General features: G+C 34.2%; 1 protein-coding gene and 1 long non-coding RNA gene across 4 annotated transcripts in view; one reads left to right on the top strand and one right to left on the bottom strand.

Moving 5' to 3' along the window:
- LOC148943475 (uncharacterized) overlaps positions 1-3,582 on the bottom strand; it is a 61,800-nt gene extending 58,218 nt beyond the window's left edge. The window contains exon 1 of the long non-coding RNA XR_016143008.1: positions 3,480-3,582. This is a non-coding gene — a long non-coding RNA (uncharacterized LOC148943475). The remainder of the gene's footprint in view (positions 1-3,479) is intronic.
- Positions 1-22,076, top strand: part of LOC148943474 (homeotic protein ultrabithorax-like) — a 178,732-nt gene that overhangs the window by 29,526 nt on the left and 127,130 nt on the right. The window contains exon 1 of one of the 3 annotated variants that reach the window (XM_089101862.1): positions 3,700-3,828. The exons of 1 other annotated variant lie outside the window; for it this stretch is intronic. The gene's annotated coding sequence lies outside the window, so the exon portion shown is untranslated. Of the gene's footprint in view, positions 1-3,699; positions 3,829-3,871; positions 3,943-22,076 lie in introns of those variants that run through there. One more of the 3 variants, XM_089101863.1, reaches the window with a different exon arrangement.

The following is a 22,076-nucleotide window of genomic DNA, read 5'->3' as shown; positions in this document are numbered from 1 at the left end:
GCGCATCCATAATCACGCTTCTCGAAAAAAAAAATTCTACTTTTTTATAGATAAGGCTTAACATATACGGTTTCCTGTTATACTGTTTCATTTTATAATTTTCAACCAGATCAGTCTCCGTCTCATTGGTCGGCCTTTTTTATAAGATTTATTTAATTAAATGAAAAAAAAGTTTTTTCAACTGAAAGTAAGGAGCAACATTAAAACTTAAAACAAACAAAAATTATTACGTATATGAGGCTCGCCCCCTCGTCAATACCTCACTCTTTATACTAAAGTTCGAATTTTGTTCCAATTCTTTAAGAATTACCCCTGAATCACAAAGTTCCTTTAATTAGAATAAATGGCTCTTTTGAAAGTACTAAAATACTTTAGCGTCAAGAACGAGGTATTGACGAGGGGGTGAATCTCCTCATATACGCAATAATTTATGTTCGTTTTAATTCTTAATATTACTCCTTACTTTCAGTTGAAAAAACTTTTTTTTTAATTTCTAATCGTTTTTTAAATAATGCTGGGAAAACAGGCACCCCCTTCATGGAAAGTTCTCTTTCCCCATGAAAAATTCCTTCATGGAAAGATCCTCAGGCTCGCAACTTTTGATGGGTAAAAATAAACTTGATGAAACTTATATATTTAAAATTAGCATAAAAATCTAATTCTTTTTGTGTATCTATTGGCATCAAACTTCCTTTTTTTAGAGTTTCAGTTACTATTGAGCCGGGTCGCTCCGAATTTACAGTTCGTTACCACGAACTGTTTGATTAGGCAAACTTTCCCAGGCTCATAAATTTTGTGGGGTAGCTTGGAACTTAAAGAATTTCACACGTTTAGAATCAAACAGTTTGTGGTACGGTAACGAACTGCAAGTAAGGAGCGACCCGGCTCAATGGTAACCGAAACTCTAGAAAACAGAATTTTGATATCAATAGATACATCAAAAGAATCAGATTTTAATGCTGATTTCAAATATATAAGTTTCATCAAGTTTAGTCCTACCAATTTATAGTTACACGCCTGAGAAAATTTGGCTGATTTTTGAAAAAAGGGAGAAAGACCCCCTAAAAGTTATAGAATCTTAATGAAAATCACACCATCATGTTCAGCGTATCAAAAAACCCTACTGTAGAGGTTTCAAGCTCCTATCTACAAAAATGTGGAATTTTGCATTTTTTTGCCAGAAGAAAAATCACGGATGCGTGTTTATTTGTTTTTTTTCCAGGGGTGATTATATCGACTCAGTGGTCCTAGAATATCGTGGGAGGGCTCATTGGAACGGAGCTTAAAAGTTCTAGTACCCTTTCTAAGTGACTAAAGAAATGGAGGGCAACTAGGCCCCCTCCCACGCTCATTTTTTTCTCAAAGTCACCCGATCAAAATTTTGAGATATCCATTTTGTTCAGCATGGACGAAAATATGATAACTATGTCTCTTAGGATGACTTAATCCCCCGAAGTCCTCGGGGGAGGGCTGAAAGTTATGAACTTTACCTAATGTTAACATATAGTATTGGTTATTGGGAAGTATACAGACGTTTTCCGGGGGGATTTTTTCTGGTAGTACGGGGGGGGGGGTCGGGTGTTATGTGGGAGGATCTTTCCATGAAGAAAGTTTTCATGGGGGAAGGGACATTGCTATGAAGGGGACACCGGATTTCCAAGCATTATTTAAAAAAAAGATAAGAAATTAAATTAAAATAAACAAGTTTTTCAACTGAAAGTAAGCATCAACATCAAAACTTAAAACGAACTGAAAATATTACATATATGATTGGGTTACCCCCTAGTCAATACCTCGCTCTTTAAGCCACATATTTTTTAGTACTTTCATAAGAGCTATTTATTCTAATTAGAGGCCTATGTGATTGAGCGTTCATTCTTAAAGAATTGGAAAAAAATTCGAAATTTAGCTTAAAGAGCAAGGTATTGACAAGGGGGTGAACCCCCTAATATACGTAATAAAAATATACGAATATAGAAGTTCGTTACGTAAGTTAATTCGTAAGTTACGTATATTTATTACTAATAAAAACGTTCGTAAATAAAATTCAAGTTTCGAGAAAGCTATTTAACCAAATAAAATTAAGATTAATATGCAAATTTTGCTTTAATTATTCATGTACGGTGAGCCAAAATCAAAACCTGCATTAATTCAAAAAAGTTCAAAAATTAAATTAAAAAACAAGTTTTTTTTTAACTGAAAGTAAGGAACGGCGTTAGAACTTAAAACGAACAGAAATTATTCCGTATATGAAAGGGGCTATCCCCTCCTCAACGCCTCGCTCTTTACGCTAAAGTTTGACTTTCTCACAACTCTATTTTTTTTAAACAATAAAAACTTTAGCGTAAAGAGCGAGGCGTTGAGGAGGGAACAGCCCCTTTCATATACGGAATAATTTCTGTCGTCGTTCCTTACTTTTAGTTAAAATAACTTCTTTTTTTTTTATTTAATCACCATAAAAGACGCTTCTTTTAATGCATACATTTTTTTTTCCAGAAACTGCAAGCACAAGGTGACTTTACTTGTGGTTTGTTACCACGTAATGTTAATTGACTCCTTGACGCACAAAACTTGCAGGGGAAACCAAAGAACTAACTGATATTAACAAATGAGTGTTCAAATACAAAGTGAACTAACTTAAGTAAGTAAAGTAAGTAAGCATGACGGCAATAGACCCTTAAGGTCCAACCCGGCGGTGCTGATCTCCGTTTCGTGGCCCTTCAACCAGGAAGTGCAGGGGGCTGGGGGCCAGCCATCCTGTACTTTCGCACACCCTCCCTGCTTACCTTCCCCAAATTTCTCGAGGTACCCATTTAGAACTGGGTTGACTATGGCTAAGCTTACAGTCACATCACTGACCCGCGTCACAAACCCAAATAACTGACCACTCCAAGGATCGAACCCGTGCCCCTTGGACAAGAATTCTCAGCCCAGCTCATGTCCACTTAGCCAGGAACTAACTTTTGGGCTTAATAAGGCAAGTAAGATAGGCTGGTGCATGGACACTCATGGGACGATAATTTCTCCTTCTTCTCCTCTACCCTTCCCTCAAAGATCAATGGTATATGTGAACTAGTGGATCAAGTAACTTTATGGATCAGTCTCATTTGATGCATCGGATGCATTTGATGCATTTGATGCATTTGATGCATCGGTTATAACCAGAGAATGGTAAAATTGAATGTATAATGCTTCAATGCTAAAAGAACTAAAAATTGACGCCTTCGCGGTTCTCCTCTCCCAATTTTACTCTGGCGCAATAAAATTATACCAAATCTCAAATGATAAAAGACTAGGAGAAAATATGAAACGTTTCTGACAAGAGAAATATTTTGTCATACCTTTATCCCCTTGTCCAAAAAAATGTAAAATCTTGCCCCCTCAGGGGAAATTTATGTAGCCTTCTGTGTAATGTTGTAAAACCTTGAACGAGTAATTACTGGAAGCTCGTGAGCTGTTAATGGAGTCAAGATAATTACCTGTTTAGATGATTAACTTGACAAAGATTATGCATTTTCAAGAAGTTTGAAATAACTAGAAATTCGCAAACTCTCTTGAATTGCCACTCTCCTCGGAGTCGCAAAAGTGAAGAACTCAAAATTTGCAGCAGCGCAGAAGCTTTACCAATTCTCCAATACAACGAGACACCTCATTGGCTGAAGCTTCTTTATAATGGCTGCCGTGTCGGATGGATTTCTAGCCAACTCTGATTGCGAAGATATACTTAGTCCAATATAAGCACTTTTATGAGATTGTCTAATGGGCATTTTAATGGATACTAAATAAATTTTATGGAACATAAAGACAGAATTTAAAATCAGCGGGTTTGTAAGTATGAAATTGTGTCTCAGTTTTGTCTTAACCAGGTACCAAAGAACTTCAGGCCTTCTATGACATAGTTAAATGAATAGGATATTAACGATGACAATACAACTGTCAATGGTAAAGCCAAATTTTTTTATGTATCTATACATTGATAGTTTTTTTAATGCTGAAATTAAAAAAATGCAGGGTTTGTGTCCAGTCAAAGCCTGACGAGTTACTATTCTACCATTCAGAAAAAATAGGATTAAATTAGAGCTAGTTACGATTGACCCAAGAAGGAGGATTAATATATTTTGATGATGAATACTCAATTTCAAAAAATAAAATTTATACTTTTTCTAAAATTTTCTTGATAAAACACCCTCCCTTTGTTAAACTGACAATGTTGTTGTTAATGTTGATGCTATTGTACCCATTTGTATCTTGGTGATTAGATTTGAGTGGCTTAGCAGTTTCAGTCTATTTATCAGTATAAAAGGGAAGCTCATCTCCAAGAGAAAAAGATGAGGTAGCTGCCTCAATGAAAGACAGAAACTACAGATGGTACGTAAAATATTCCATTTTTGGAAAATAAAATGGTACTCTTCTGACAAAGCATTCTTTCTATATGCCCCCACTCCTTATGAGTCACTGAAGCACATCATTTCCAAGGGATAATTACTTGCGCACTATTTAGGTGAAGACAATTTTAATGCAGCCACAGTAATATACCATTTTTGAGCTGTTGAGAATATTCGAAATATTTATTCGGGCATAGGTCTAGAATTAGGATGTTGAGAAGGAAACATCTTAAGAAAACAGTCCTTACCTCATAATATGCAGAATAATTGTAGTTTACACTATTTGACAGCAATCCCACCTTACTTTACCCCCAACACCTTCTAATATGCAAATATATAGCCCAAATCACATATTTCCCGTGTGATTTTTGGTTTTCGATGTCGAAACAGTTGATTCATTCTACGGGTACATGGTTTGAAACAAGAGTGATGCATGGCCAAATGCACGGGAAATATATATTAATTGCTATATATTTGCACGTTAGGTTGTAAAGTATAGTGGAACTGCTGTATTGTTTTCTTAGTACATTTCCTTCTCAATAGCCTCAATTCTACAGTCTTATACCCTTATTCCTTCGAAGACTTAAGAATAAGCTTGTATTTAAGGAACAAAAAGAGTTATACCGCTCAACAACACATCAGGTAAATCCATGAAGCGAAAACTAGAATAAATTTATACAAAGGGTAAATTGTTGTGTTTGATTATATTTCTCTAATCAAATTGCGGAAGAGTTCATTCTCAGATACGAAGTTGGTCATCTTCAATAGATACCATTCCTAACAAAAAGTTAGAAGTTAATTACTGTTTTATGCCAAAACGTCAAAAATCAAAGAACTATGATGAATGATTTGACATTAGTGGCGAATCCAGTGGGGCACCCCCCTTAACGTAGTTTAAAGTAGCGTAATTTGCTTAATTAACGCAAGTTTGCGTTGATTAAACTTACTCCTAAAGCAAGTTTATCGGATCAACCTATTTTGCCCCCCCTCTAAAAAAATCCTGGATCCATCCCTGTTTGACATAGCGATTAATTAGAATTAATTGACACAAACATTGAAATAATTTTATAATTTTATTCTATACCATTGATTCCATAGAATAAAAGTAACACCAGAACACTTATTAATGGCATGAAGTTATATGCTTGAAATCATTAGTGTTTAGTGCTTTCGATATAGTCTACTTTCATTAACGTATTCTAGATGTAAAATAACGAAGCAAATGTGCGTATTGAATGAAATTTTTCGGAGGTCTTGGCATTGCTCTTTGGCATGAAAAGTATAGTATGCGAGCTGTATTAAGAGGAGGTTAGCAGTATTTTGACATTGTGAAGCACTGCGGTAGCGGTATAGCTTTTTACTGTTGATTAATGTTTTTTATTTTACTATGTGGAGAAGGTATGTGAGAATACTGTCTTGGGAATACGTTTTAGCCGATAGCAATAACAAAGCTACACAATAAATATTTTAAAAGATGCTCAATATTGGGAGACATAATGAGATCAGATTAATTAGTTTCAGCTCCTAAATCTTATGAATAAAATATATAAACATAGATACGATTATATTTTCCTATTGTGGCAAAAAAGTTGAAATAGTAGCTTTTTTCTTACCAACTTTGCGCGTAGAATATATTTCTTTTCAGTTTTTAACCAATCTAGATATGTTTCTGAACCATATTTGCCTTTTTCATAACGCAACTCGAAATATGTAGGCTATAGTCTTTTCTCCTTTCTGTCTTTTGCGGGCGATAGCTTCTTTCCTTCTATAAATTAGCCATCAAGCTAAAACAAGTTACACATCTGACTTGTGAGGAGAAATAATCGAGGCTTGTCTTGTTCCAAAGACGCTGTTCCATCGAACAATGGTGACCTCCTCCCCCCTACTTTAAGTTTTTGTTTTACACCTCCAAGATTTAAAAATAAAATACTTTTCTGTGTTTTCATTGGATTTTTTTTCATTTACAGTTTCGAAAAAACAACAACAAAACTACCCCCTCTAAATTTTAAGGGACATGTTTTTACCAGCCCCCACTTCCCAATTTTTGTGAATTGATGCCACTGAGAGTGAATAGGTGTAATCCAATAACGATTTTATTCTTCATACATCAAGCGCAATAGCACACAATATTTAGTGATATTAATAAAAAAAAAAAACTTTCCAAAAAATAAGTTGTTCAAGGAGAAGTAAAGGCCATTTTAGACTTAAGCTCAGCAGATACAAATACCTTTTAAGATTCAAATTCAAAACGACCAGAAATTACTATTAAAGAATAAATGAGACCCAAAACGAATAGAAATTAAATAGCAATCATAGCAAAAACATGTAACAAGTAATAATATAAATGAATAAATAGATCTTAAAGCTAGTAATGCTTGGATTGAATATGAAAATCAAGCTTAAAACGAGAAAAAATATATTCCTATTGAAGTATAAATGAAACTTAAAACGAACAGAAATTAAATAAACAATCAATGCAACAAACATACAATAAATATTAATGTAAATTAATAAATAAATCTTAAAACGAGTGAAACTGAAATTGAATATGCAAATTAAGCTTGAAACGAACAAAAATCACTACAAACAAGAGTTTGGATATGACCTCCTTCTCTCACTGTAAAAGTCTAAGACCTACTGCGTCATTGGATGAAAACCAATTTTATGACAAATATTTTCTTTTGTACTTAATAATGAAAATAAACATTAAAATTATAGTATGAACTGATGAGCTTTCAGCAGTTAATATCATTATACATCAAATATTCAGTTTTTTTATCTTCAAATTCAGGGTTGTTATCCTCAAAGACCTAATTATCTGAATTTTCAACTACGTTGAACAAAATAGCTATGTCAAAATTTTGATTGGACGTGTTTGGGGAAAAGGTTAGCGTGAGAGGGGGGTTAGTTTCCCTCCAATCACTTTCGAATATTAAAAAGGGCACTAGCCCTTTGAATTTTCAATCGAAGTTTCTATGACAAAGTTTTCTATAAAAACCTTATATCCCCCAGGGCATAACTTACAACCCTTGCCCTGAGGGCTGTGGGGGAGTTTCCTCAATAATATAATTTCTATCTGGAAATCAACTACGCTGAACAAAATGGATATCTCAAGATTTTGGATGTGTTTAGAGAACTGGTGGGCGTGGAAGGGGTGTTAGTTGCCTTCCAATAACTTTTGACTCTTAAAAAGAGCACTAGAACTCTCAATTTCCTATCTAATGAGCCCCCTATGAAGTTTCTACGAGGACCCCTTCCATATGAAGTGCCTCTGGAAAAATAAAATAAAATAATAATAAAACATTGGAGCCGTATGACCTTTACTATAGGCAACGCTATAGCGTTGCCTCGGATAGATTACAAAAATTGTAAAGGGGAGAGCCGATTATTTATGAAAAGACAAATTTTTAGTATTTATTCCTTAAGAATAACAAGATCACGTATAAATGAAAGCGACAGTAAAAGCCTGGAAATTTAATAGAAATAATGAATAAATTCTATAATTTCAACCCAAATTTAATATCATTTTAAGTTTGCTCTGAGTAAAAAATTCTTAAAGCTGTAGTAACAAGTGCATATTAATTGATTACTATTAAAACAATGATAAGAATTCAGAATATTTGTGGTTTCAGCAATAATAGCCAAGAATATAACCCTGATGACAATCATATTTAAAATGTTTGTTACTTTTAGACTTTTATTATGTTTAATCATTCCTACCGATATAGTGTTTGCTTCTAGTGTTATCGTTTAATGTTACCATAACATCAGTAATAAGCATTGTATAGAACTTATTATTTTTGTCACCATTATTAATAGAATTACCTACCGCTGTCATTGAAAATTATTATCATTTTGTTGCACTTTATCGCAAGCATGGCTTAAGTGTACTAATGCTAATATTTATTCGCATATGCTTGTTGTATAAATTATCAAATAACAGATATATTAATATTATTATTTACGAAATGTAAGACTTTAACGAGTTACATTACATTTTTTAAACCAGTAGAACGTTAATACATGACTCTAACGTCTGATAAGATATTCAATACATCGTATGCAATAGTATTATATATACCGTATAATTTAATACATTGTTTAATAGCGCTCCAATATAATATTAAATTTAAAAAAATATGTTTTTTTAACTTAAAATAAGGAGCAGTGTTAAAACTCAAAACGAACAGGAACTATTTCATATATGAACGGTTCCCCCCTCCTCAATACCTTGCTCGTTACACTAAAGTTGTTAACACTTTTTAAAAAGCTTCCTATTCTAATTAAACGGCCCCTGTGTTTCAGTATCCGTTCTTAAAAATTGGGAAACCCATTCAAACTTAAGCGTAAAGAGCAAGGTATTGAGGAGAGGGCAACCGTGCATATACAGAATAATTTCTGTTCGTTTTGAGTTTTAATGTTGTTCCTTACTTTCAGCTAAAAAATATGTTTTTTTGTTTAATTTCTGTTCGTTTTTCAAATAATACAGGTAAATCGGGCTCAACCTCCATGAAATATACACCCCCCCTCTTACGAGAAACTCCTTGAAAAATTCATCCAAAATAAAGTACATCCCCCCCCCCGTCGAATTCTATCCAGAAATTTCAGTCCTCGCTGAAAATCCCCCCTCCCCGTAAAACTCTTTGCGGACGATTCAGCCTGAAAAATTATACTTAGCATACTTTCATTTGGGAAAGACTTTAATCTCTAATCGGTTTCTCAATCACTCCAGCCCCCTTCCGTAGAAATTTATCCCGGAAATCAAAACACGTGGAAAATAGCCCCTGGATAATTCCTCGGGAACATATCCACATCCAAATTGAGTTGGCAAAGATAATGTAAGACAATTAACAAAAGAATTTTGTATAGCAATTCTGTTAAATCCCCCAGTGTAACATTTCCCCTGGAATATTCACCCTTCAGGAATTTCCCTCCGCAAGGAAGATTATCTCTATAGAAATCCAACCCAAGCGCACCCCACCCTCCAAAAAATGTCTGTACCCTTCCTAATATCAAATACTATACATAAAAAATGGGCAAATTTCATAACTTACATGCCTCTCTCCACGGACTGTGGGGGGGGGTGGCATTTTAAGCCTAACGACATAGTTGTTTGATCTTTCAACTATACTGAACAAAATGGCTATCGAAAAATTTTGATCAGATAAATTTTGGGGGAAAATGGGCGTGGGAGGGGGCCCAGTTGCCCTCCAATATTTCTTGACACTTGAAAAGGGTACTAGAACTTTTAATTTGAGTTTGAATGCGCCCTATCCTGATCTTCTATGACCATTATTTCAAATTTTGTATATATTTTTAGACCATTATTTTAATTTTTGTGATATTATTTCATTTTGTATAGCCTATAGGAGCTTGAAACTTCTACAGTAGGGTTCTCGGGTACGCTGAATCTGGTGTTTTGATTTTCATCAAGATTACTTGAATTGTAGGGGGCGATTTTGCCTTTTTTTAAAATCAGGCAACTTTTCGTAACTTTTGATGGGACTAAACTTGATGAAACGTATATATTTGAAATCAACATTAAAATCTGATTCTTTTGATGTATCTATTTTTATCAAAATTGCATTTCTTAGAATTTCGGTTACTATTGAGCCGTGTTGCTCCTTACTTACAGTTCGTTACCACAAAAACTACTTTACTAGAACGTTCAATTTCCATAAAAACTAGCCCCCTTCTAGTATTAAATTAAAAAAAACAAGTTTTTTCATCTGAAAGTAAGGACTAACTTTAAAACTTAAAACGAACATAAACTATTACGTGTATGAGGGGGGGTCACCCCCTCCTTAACATCTCGCTCTTTACGCTAAAGTTTTTTAGTACATATCAAAAAGCCTCTTATTGTTCTAATTAAACGACCCTTGTGTTTCAGAAGTCGTTCTTAGAGAACCGGGACAAAATTCAGACTTTAGCGTAAAGAGCGAGATGTCGAGGAGGGGCAATATCCTTCATAGGGTTTCTGTTCGTTTTAAGTTCTAAAGTTACTCCTTACTTTAAGTTGAAAATTGTTTTTTTGCTTATTTCTGATCGTTTTTTAAATAATGCCAGGAAATCTGGCTCACATACCTAGGTATATGTACATATACCTAGGCATATATTTAAGATTTTTATCTGCTAAGGGGGGAGGGGAGTTTTCATAGCCCAGTGGTAATCCTGCTATCTGTCTGAACGTAATGATTGTGTGGAGAGGGTGGTAAACAAAGAATTTGTCTTCGTACGTAAATCTGTAGCCAAAAAGGAGTAGCCAAAAAGGGTGAATTGTGCTGCAATTTTTTGTACTTCGATGGGGAGTATATTTTTCATATGTGTCACATTAAAAAATAACCTACCCGTTTTTCATCTACAAAGGGTGGCATATTTGGTTTCCTGGTAGGGTGGTCAAATTTATCACTGTGCCACTTCATAGCTTCAGAAAGAAAAGCATAGTCCCTTTTTCTATTTAATTCTGTATTTGTTCATTTTTAATATTAATAAAAAAGAAAATTAATTATAGTTCTTCACATATGTTAAAGATTGGAAAGGTTTCTTTAGTCTTTTTTATTGCATTACAAAGCAACTATTGAAAAAATTCTCCATAAATTCCCTCTTGAATTCCTTCTAGATTCAATATACCATAGTTTATTTTATTGTGACAGTTTAAGGTACAATGAGCTAATTCGACAACCCGTCAAAAATATACTGGTTTGGGTTGTATCCACCCATTATCTCCATAAATTTAAAATGGAACATTAAGATCCCATTTGCACATAGGCATAGAGACGGTTTTAGCTTTCCGCCAATAGGAATAGAATCAGCCCTCAGGGGATTACATTAGATAGTGAAACATTTTAATATTTTTATGCTTTTAGGGGAGGAGTTTTAGAACATTTGAATAATACAAGCTTTACATTAAGATCTTCTTGATAAAGCAGTAAATATCTCTTGCATTGAATAGATCCTTGATTATATCTTAGTGAGCGGGACAGATTTAATTTAGATAATAACGGGCTTTGGTTTTTTTCTCATTTCTAAATACGCTTCACATGAAAATAAATTTATTATATCGCTAGTTTTGTGTCCTATGGTAGCCTACTGAAAAGAAATTAGATAATTGCATCATTTTAAAGCAAGAATAATTTGAGAGGTTTATCGCATGAAAAAGCTAGTGTGATAAAGGGAGTAACATAAGTTAAATGTGTTACAGGACATGGTTTATGAGTTTCATGATGTTATTACTTGAGCCTTATGCTGCTTAATTTGTCTCTAATGAATTTTTTTTAATGGGATGGTAAATATACGATAGTTGCAGTTAGTCACGTAAATATCGACTGAGCGAAAGGGTAGCCGTACAGCTATAATACGTTCAGAAATTAGTTGCATTTTTTTTCTTTGTTAGCTTCTTTCTTTCTTTTTTAAGTCTTTATGAGTTAAACTGTTTGTAGCTAAGTTAGTGAAGACGAATTAATATCATATTGAAAAAATCCTTTCTTTAAGCTGTGATATAGATTTATATGAGCAATAAGGGGCATTTTGAATACTATAATCCCTTTCATTTGTCCCCGTAAATGACTGTTTTACAGTTTACATACATTACCTCTTGTAAGAAATGTCCTTCCAAATTAGAATTATTATGGACTTGCTATGACTTGTGATAGAATCCGTTTCAAGCCATGCCAATGGCCTTCAAAGTATAAGTAAACCCAATAAACTCATATGTCAACATACATATACCCGTTTTAAACCTCTTGAATTCAGCTTGATTTGTTTGGCAAATAAGGGGGAGGGGGGTACATTTCATACATAGAGATACACTGATAATTTAAGTCAGCTGGGGATTGCAGCTTTGGTCAAGCTTCTTGCACGCTTATAGAATGTAAGCCTAACTTGTTCCTTGCTATTTATTATTTTTATTATGTTAAATCCTAGTAAAGGGGTATATAGCCTACCTGAGTTCTTTAACAATATTTTTAAATTCTTTCAAGCAGGAGCATATTAGCCTTGCCATATTAGTTAGAATGCTTGATTTTCTTCAATAATAATGAAATTTCACTTAAAGCCAATATAAGAATAAGAATTGATCTTTGATTGTGAATAATAAATACTGAATTTTCAATTATAATAAAATAACTTAAAGTACTTAAATAAAATTATCTTCTTTGCTAATAAACTCTTAGTTTTTCTATACCTGTAGTGTCTTGTTTATTTATTACGATGTTAGATATGTTATCAACGCCTCGCTCTTTGCGCTAAAGTTTGACTCTTTCTTTCAACTCTTTTTTAAAACAATCAAAAACTTTAGCGTAAAGAGCGAGGCGTTGAGGAGGGGACAGCCCCTTTCGTATACGGAATAATTTCTGTTCGTTTTAAGTATTAATGTCGCTCCTTACTTTCAGTTAAAAAAAAACTTTTTTTTTTATTTAATGTCCCTTTAACAGATTCAACGAAATACATTTATTTTTGTTGCAAATGAAAGTAAACAGTGGTTTTATAACCTAAGCAAGCAAACATTATCTTATTAATGTGGGAGGTGAAGGAAGGGTGTACCCTCAACCTCCTATTCTCTGCGTGGAATTTCAAAGTTTGTATAGCAAGGCTTTGAAAATGAATTGGCTGATTTAGGGATATACACATCCAGAATATACACACATAAATATTATAGGCAACTTCTTTCTAGGGATATACACAGATGGGGATATACACACACAGGATGTATTGATGTCTTGATTTAGGGATATAAGCAAAAATAATTTGTTCTTCCTTATGATTGTTCATTTTTCAAGTATAAGAATAAAAAAGTTAAACTTCACAATAAACAAAAAGGGGTCAGGGATGCCAGAAAAGGTGATAGCGCCCTTTCCTTTTGATAATAAAAGATGTATTAAAGAAATGTGTAAAAATAAGAATATTTCTGTTTAAGTCTTGTGACAAACAAATTCATTGGTAGCACTCCCCTCCCTGTCAAAAAATATCCTTGTGGCACTCACGGGGGAAATTGGCTCTAAGAAATGCATCTCTTAGGATTCAGGCCCACTTCCCAACTAAAAGCTTCACAGACAATCCCTCCTATCAAGCGCGGCAAAAACACCTTTGCCTTGCAAAATAGCAAAAATAAGAGATTTGCTGTTGTGTATCATTATCACTACTTAAAATTGCTCTTCTGATATTTTACAACCACTGATAAGATACAATCACCTCTCGTAAAAACAAACATTAATAAATGAAAAAAACAGGCATTCATGATCGGCCTTCTCAGGATATTTTCGTAGTCTAGTATGTTTAGAGGTTTAGTTTGTTATGGTTGGATAGAAACCTCCACTTCTGTGTGCTCAGACACGTTGAGTTTGATGGCGCAACTATCATCGAGGCCCACCTTTGTTGGGGTTTTCCCCTTTTTCCGAAAGTTAGTAAAATTTTCTTCTGCTCAACTGTTTTTGCTTTCTCTAAACATAACGAATTTGACATATTTGGAATCAGTATTGCTTACCATTCATTACCTTGAACAATTGGATAGGTTTTGAAACAGGTCAATGTTCTTATCGTTACCTGGTCACCAGGTCCCGGTGTCTAGTCAGGAGTTGTCACAGTAAGAAAAATTCACTGGAAGCAGTGAATTTATTATAATCTTTTATTAATTAACAAACAAAGAACTTTTAGGACATATGTACTGAAGAACCAAGGCCGAAGTAAGCCTGGTTAATCAGCACTGTGATCGCAAATAAATCCTTTTTTCAAATAAGTTGAAGCAAAATTTACACAGTTAGCTATGTTCGTTGATGGAATGACCTAGGAATATATTTTTTTCTCTTAAATAGATTTTAACGAACCAGTACGAAGAAAATTATTTCAAGGGAGAAGGAAACATTCAGATTGACCCAGAAAAAAACGAATACAGTGTATAGGAAAATAGGAAATAATGAGGGAAATTACATTTATCTGGATTTTTGGTGACAGGGTACCCCAAAGCACCTCCATCTCGTTTTCATGCCAAGCATCAATTTTTTGAAGTTAAAAGTGATCTTAAAATTGAGAAAAATTCAGCTCACTGGTTGAACTATAACCCTCTGGGAAGGTAATAAATCAAAATGCTCTTGACTCTATATGCTGGGAATTTTTTGAAAGCCTTCAAAACAATATAAAAGATTGGAGAATTTAGCTCATTAGGTGAAATGCAGCCTCCTTTAACGGCGAAGCCGTTAAAGGAGGCTTCGCCTCCTTTAAATGATGAGCTGAGCCCAAAAATGATGAGCTGAGCCCAAAAATCAAATTGACCTGATGTAATGTCTACTCAAAAACCCGTTTCATATTCATCATACGCACTTTTTCATTTTCATTTGACATGTTTCTTTTAGCACTTTGATTTGCCATGTGGATGATGGAGGAGGAGGTGTGTAATGCCAAGGTAGTGTGGAGTGTTTTTGAGGTTATTATGATACGCTTGGCTTGTGAAAACTTGAATCACCGGATTGAAGTATAATTTGTACTAAGAAATGTCTGAAAAATGTCTTGGAGGTGTTTAGGCGATGTAAAAGGGTGTCACAGAGCAGTAATAGTCCGAATTTGTGGATGTCAATCCCCCCTTTTTGCTTTTTTTTTAATACCTATGCTCTTCTCACTGTTACTAGCTTACGCCAATTTTCTTTCCTTTTATTTTTATTTATCAGCAAGTTCATAACATAACAGGATGAGAGAAATGATAAAATACCTACATGAAATTTGTCTAAGAGCCAAATTTTGCTTTTTGTGTATTTTCTACATATCCTCCAGCAAGATCTCCTGACTTTCTCCTGAGATTAGAGGCATATTTGTATTTCAATTAATGAAATAAAAATAGTCAGATCACACACAATGAGCTGCGAGTGTCCCACTTCGTCCTGGATGGATTATTAGAAAGGCCTTCTTTGTTTGTTGATCAATAGGTAGAAACTAGACTTCATGACCCAATCAAGAGGTCCTACCATCCTGTCCCCACGGTCAGTGTCTCCACTCTCTGGATTTTTGTATTACAGTACTGTGCTATTTTAACAATCCGTTGTAGCACTGGTTCTGACCAACGAAGTCTTGCCAAATTTTACATTTTTGTAAGAACGAGGTTCCTGTAATTTGGTAAAAAAAAATTAGTGAAATGGATTTCTTTTAACTAAATCAAGTTGATCAATTTTATGATATGCACAGTATGATTGCCAATTAGAAATTCCCACTGAAATATAGGCCGTATTACTTGCCACAAGGTAGCGTAGCAGGAGCTGTAAGCAGCTCCACCTGAAATCAAACGAAGGTTTGAAAATTATTATTTGTAAATTTCATGAGTCATCTGATTTTGCTAAGTAGAATAAGTTTCGTACCCTCTAGAATGTGATCTAAGGCATGTGTCCAAGAATAAAACCTACGGGGACACTAAAACTTCTAGTGTCCCCCTTTTTTGAAGGGTTAAAATTCACCAAAATCTAATTAACATAAATCAAATTCACCAAAGCCTGTTAACTGTATGAAAATAAGAATTCCGGCTCAAATTTTAATTCAAATATTTTTTCGGGTCTTGGAATCCAACCCCCCTGCCTCAGCGCTTCTTCTCTCTCCGACTTATGTACCTGGCTATATCAGTATTATATTATTCAGAGCAAATCGCTGCTTCAAAGCTTGAAATATGAGACCATCTTTTTAAGAGCTACAACCAATTCAACCGTGGTAAGAATATTTCAAGGCAGTTTAAGAGGCTTACTAATTCTATTTTAAATGGAAACTTCCATGGTCATTTGTCTTCAGTAATTCTAAAGCGAGTACGAAATTTTGATTTTTTATGATTTAGTATTTGACAAAAATTTTATTAGTGTTGATTTAGTATTCATAACTCAAGATTTCCCCGTTTAGAGCGTCATTAGAATTTAATGCAAAAGTCTGTGAATGTTTTTTTTTATACTGCTCTCACCACCAAATTGTTTTAGTTGCGCTCAAGCTCTTTCTACACGATCGACATCTAGTTGCATTAATTTACTGCAAAAAAGGAAGAAAACTCCTCTAAACGATGTTTTCTTTAACCATGGGTGGTCTAACTTAAAATTGTTGTGGTTTCAAATTGTAAATGTGGTTTACGGTCAGAACAATCTTAGCTTGCATTTTTTTTTTTAACAAAAGAAATATAGACCCAATTCAAACCTATTACAATTAACACCAAACATGATTTTCTTTTGTCTTTTTGTGTGTCTGTGTATGTGTGTGTGTGCGTGTTTGTCTCGGAATAACATTATTTACATACAAGTAAAGAGATATATCAATCTAACTGACAAGGATTGACAATAAAACGAATTTGTGGATGTCAATCCCCCCTTTTTGCTTTTTTTTTAATACCTATGCTCTTCTCACTGTTACTAGCTTACGCCAATTTTCTTTCCTTTTATTTTTATTTATCAGCAAGTTCATAACATAACAGGATGAGAGAAATGATAAAATACCTACATGAAATTTGTCTAAGAGCCAAATTTTGCTTTTTGTGTATTTTCTACATATCCTCCAGCAAGATCTCCTGACTTTCTCCTGAGATTAGAGGTGACGGTTTCTTCTATTTTTGAGCTTGTTCTGCTAATTTTTTTGCAGTGAGGCATTACGATTTTGATACCACATTTTCTGGGAACTCCTAAATTTATCAAACTTTGAATTCCCTTCATCTCGGAATTAAATATCCTTGGTATTACCGTAGCCTAGTTTCTTCTAAAAACTTTTTTTTGTATTTGTTTATTGAACAGGGCATAAGAAGTATTAATATGTATATAAATCATACGTTTCCACCATGGATGAATCAAATATCAATTTATAAGTGCTTTTATTCCTATAAGGCTAAGTAGACTAACTCTTACTAATAGAAATTTTGCATCCCTATTCCACAGATTACCAGGAGCTAGACGGGGTATTTAGTAAGTTTATGGACTATACCCATCCTCAGCTTCCAGGGGAAAATCTCCAGCATTTTATTGGGAGGGCAAGAGCGGTCCATATCTGGATAGTCAAAGGACATGGGATGTAAAATATTTTTCTCCACATTACTGGGGGGCAACTGCCCCCTTGCCATCCCCAAATGACGCCCCTGCCAGCTTCAAAACCTGCCTCTTGGACTTAAAAACTAATTTCAGTTGTACATCCGCACCTCTAATCATTCTTACGTGGCTAAGAGTTTGATGTCATTCCTTATTTTAACTTGAGTTCTTTTTCAAAAGTTACGTTAAAAATACAATATCTTTTCTGCGGTTAGAACGGATATGCCCCCTTTGTAGCTACTATCTTCAAGCTTAATCCTCCCAGTTCTCATTGTGTGTTCACATTGTTTTTTTTGCACTATTTAACCGGTATTCATTCAATGAAAAAAATGAACAAGACTCAGGAGAAATGGAACCAATCTGAAAGACTAAAAATCTTCCTTCGTGGATATCAGATCCCAATCTCCCAAAATGCCTTAATCTCTTGCCAAAACAATCGAAGAAACTGTGACGATACAACTGAATGAGGAATTTTTAAGCTGTTTACATATACTGAATAAGTGTTTTTTGTAATGTATGTAAAAACAGGTAGCCAAATAAACACGAATTGGATATTTTATGCCCTTTCTGCTATATTTTTTTTTTCCAAAGATCTTTAAAATTATTTTATGGACCTAGGATAGCGCAAAGTAGCTAGCCGATTTTAAATGATATGTTTTCCTCATCACTAATCAAACTACTCTGTCCAAAACAGACACAAATCAACAACTTAACTTATAATTTATGTCCAAACATTTGGCAGAACATCTATTGAGATTTTTCAAATACACACAGGTTGGCAGTCTTCCTAAACGTTTACATTCTCTGATTCATTATCATTACTGATATCAAGCGTCTCAATACTCAATGGTCATAGCCAGGATTACATTTTGGAAAGGTACACCTTATTTCTGGGAAGGAGCCCTGGCAGAGACAACTGTTCATAAGTAGTGATCATGAGATAGGAAACAAACTTTTAAGGTTATTTTGTCATTTGTATGAGACTAAGCCCTTCTTTTGCACCACTCTTAATTTTTTTACTTGTAGTATTGTGGCCTGAAGAAAATTAATTTACATAAACTATTGAGATAAACGGGATAAGGAGAATATGAGAGAAGTTCTGAAATGATGGTGTTCAACGCAGTGCTAGGACTAAGTACAAACAAAAAGCGAAATTTCAAAAAAAAGACATTGGCCACCAAAAAGATAAAGTTCACCTTGCAATGTCAGATGAGGATATAAGTTATAACATTGAAAATTTGAAAAGTAGTACCACTTTTCCATAAGCATTTTTGTTCATTCTTCATTTCAGGAGTTTTACCTTCTGTACTATGTCTTTCAGTACACTTCTCTATATGCTGTAGTGTACTATGGCGATGTTTAGACGTTTGTGCAGGGTTGCCACCCGGTGAAAAAATCACTAGATTCTTGAAATAAAATCACTAAGTCAGCAGATAAATCATGAGATTATTGACTAGAAATCACTAAAAATCACTATAATTGTAATACTCTTTATCTTTGTAATTAATAATGTTTTTGTTTCTTTACCATGTTCTATGGATGCGTATCTACAGCAAGGGGGTAAAATTACCCCCCTAGATGTGTAAAAATACCTTTAGATTGATGTTTGTTTTTTCTCAAGCAAAAATTACCCTTGAAATCTTAAAAAATGCCTTTTTGCATCTTATGCAGAAAATAGAACAAATCCTTGCTTCCTCCCTGTATTTTTTCGAATTAATGCTCTTGGCTCATACCCCAATCATTGAAAATTGGTTATCGGTAATCTAGTCGAAATATTTGCTTTTCATTTTTATTTTTTTTTTCCTTGTCGATCCAAAACACCAGTTTTTTTCCAAAAAGTATAGAAACTATTTTCTTTTTACCCTAATTGAGCTAGTATAATTATTGGGACACCAGCGACAATTTTGAAAATGACCTTTTTATAATTTCATGGAAAAAAAAATGCCCCACCCTTCACAAATTTCGATAAGCATCGGTTTTATTGCTTCTAGAACTACTTTAATTATACAGAACACACCCAAGAAGTAAAAAGTTATGTTAATCCTGATAAAATAGGCCAAAATATGATGAAAATATAATACTTAATACTTTAGTTTATATAATGATAATTTGGCCTATATATTTACACATTAGGGGGGGGGGTAAAGTAACCTAAATCTATCCTTACCCCCACCCTCCTAATGTGCAAATACATAGCCCAAGTCATATTATTTGTCTTTGTAGCTATGAAACTGGTTTTATAAATCGTACATTATCCTTCTTATCCTCAGCATATTTTCATCCCCGACATATCATCAAGGGCTGCGTAGGTCATGTTAAATCTAAATGTATAGTTTTGGAACCTTTCAACTATGCTAAACAAAATGGCTATTTCAAGCTTTTGATCGAACAATTTTTTGGGGAAAAGGGACGTGTGAGGGGGGCTAGTAGCCATCCCATATTTTTGGTCCAATAAAAAGGACACAGGAAATGTTAAATTCTTTTCAAATGAACCCTCACCCGATGTTCAAGAATTGTTGGTTCGATACGATCGCCCCTGGGGAGAAAAATTAACACGCATCCGTAATTTTTCTTCGGGCAAATAATACAAAATTCAACAATTTTGCAGATAGGGGCTTGAAACCTATACAGTAGGGTTGCTTGATATGCCGAATCTAAAGGTTTGATTTTAATTAAAATTCTTTCACTTTTGGTGGGTGCTTCCTTCCTCTTTCAAAAATCAGGCAAATAAGAGAATTTGGAGAATTATTGGAGTTTCGATTATATATTAAAAGTAAAATGTAAATCATTAGGCAATTCCCAGAGTAAATACACCCACCCCACCCCCCGCTTACTTCCAATCGATTTCAATCATCAAACTAAAATCAGTTTAATCTATTTAGTTATATTACAAATCCTATTATAAAAAGCATTAAGTCCTATTTTTTTTTCAATGATTACTTTTTTTCATTTAGAAAATTATATTTAATGTATACCTTCTTATTTTTCAATGAATCCATTTCTGTTCTATTTGCAGATAAAGAGGGTGCATTCATATCCACCGTTCACTCCACTTTCAAAGGTTTTAACATAAGAAAATCTAATATAGAACTAATAGATTACAGAGAAAAACAAAACCATACATATGAAGATAAAAATTGGACATAAGGAAATATTGTGAAATAGGAAGTATAGAACATTTTTTTTCAATTGTGCGATTAACTAGGTTCGTCTATTATCTTGATGATAACCCTCTGAAGTCTATATCTGGTATGGACGAATGGTGGGAAATCAGAAGTTAAAGGTGGTATATTTGCAAAAATCCCAATCTGGAACACATTGGGAACTGTAGTGAATCACTATTTTGCGTTTTTTTCATTAATTAGCTTTTTGTATTATTTATTCGATTGAATCTTGAATCTACATGCTAAATCGTGAAAAATCACTAGTTTTAGAACAAAATCACAAAGGGTGGCAACCCTGTGTTTGTGTCAATGCTAACATTTGCAGGGTTTATCCAAGCTTCATAAATAATTAGTAAGCTAGTTAGCGGAATAAAAATCAAACAGTTCGTGGTAACGAACTGTAAGTAACGAGCAACCCAGCTCAATAGCAACCGAAACTCTAAAAAACGGAATTTTGATACCAATAGATACATCAAAAGTATTGGATTTTTATGCTGATCTTAAACATATAAGTTTCATCAAGTTTAGCCCTACCCATCAAAAGGTACGACCCTAAGAATATTTGCCAAGGATTTGAAAGAAGAGGGAACACCCTCTAAAAGTCATAGAATCTTAATGAAAATCACGCCGTCAGATTCAGCATATCAGAGAACCCTACTGTAGAGATTTCAAGGTGTAGAATTTTGTATATTTTTTTTGGCCAGAAGAAATATCACGGATGCGTGTTTATTTTTTTTTTTTAAGGACTGATCGTATCGACCCGGTAGTCCTAGAATACCGCTTGAGGGCTCATTAGAACGGGAATTAAAAGCTCCAGTGCCCTTTTTAAGTGACCATAAAACTGAAGGGCAACTAGACCCCCTCATACGCCCATTTTTTCCCAAAGTCACTCGATCAAAATTTTAAGATAACCATTTTGTTCGGCATAGTAAAATTTTTAATAGCTATGTCTTTGAAGATGACTTAATCCCCCACAGCCCCCGAGGGAAGGGGGCTTATTGGGATTAAGTCCGAATAAATTTGGGATTTAGGGGATTATTGGGAAGCATACCGACGTTTTCAATGGTTACGAGAGAGGATCTTTCCATGGAGGACTTTTTCATGGGGGAAGGGAATTTTCCATGAAGAGGCACCGGATTTCCCAGGATTATTTAAAAATGGTCATAAATTAAATTTAAAAAAGGTTTTTTCAACTGGAGGTAAGGAGCAACATTAAATTTAAACGAACAGAAATTATTACGTATATGAGGGGGTTCGCCCCCTCGTCAATACCTCACTCTTTATGCTAAATTTTCTTTAGCACTTTCATAAGAGCTATTTATTCTAATTAAACGGCCTTTGTGATTCAGGGTCATTCTTAAAGAATTTAAACAAAATTCGAACTTTAGCGTAAAAAGTGAGGTATTGACGAGGGGGCAAACCCCTCATATACATAATAATTTCTGTTCATTTTAAGTTTTAATGTTGCTCCTTAGCTTTTAGTTGAAAAACTTGTTTTTTTA

This window comes from Artemia sp. Qi Xiang Cuo, chromosome 15, assembly GCF_049724085.1.
Source record: "Artemia sp. Qi Xiang Cuo chromosome 15, ASM4972408v1, whole genome shotgun sequence".
In the NCBI taxonomy this organism is placed as follows: domain Eukaryota; kingdom Metazoa; phylum Arthropoda; class Branchiopoda; order Anostraca; family Artemiidae; genus Artemia; species Artemia sp. Qi Xiang Cuo.
Note: the sequence above shows the minus strand (reverse complement) of the source record. Positions and strands in the feature narration are given on the sequence as shown.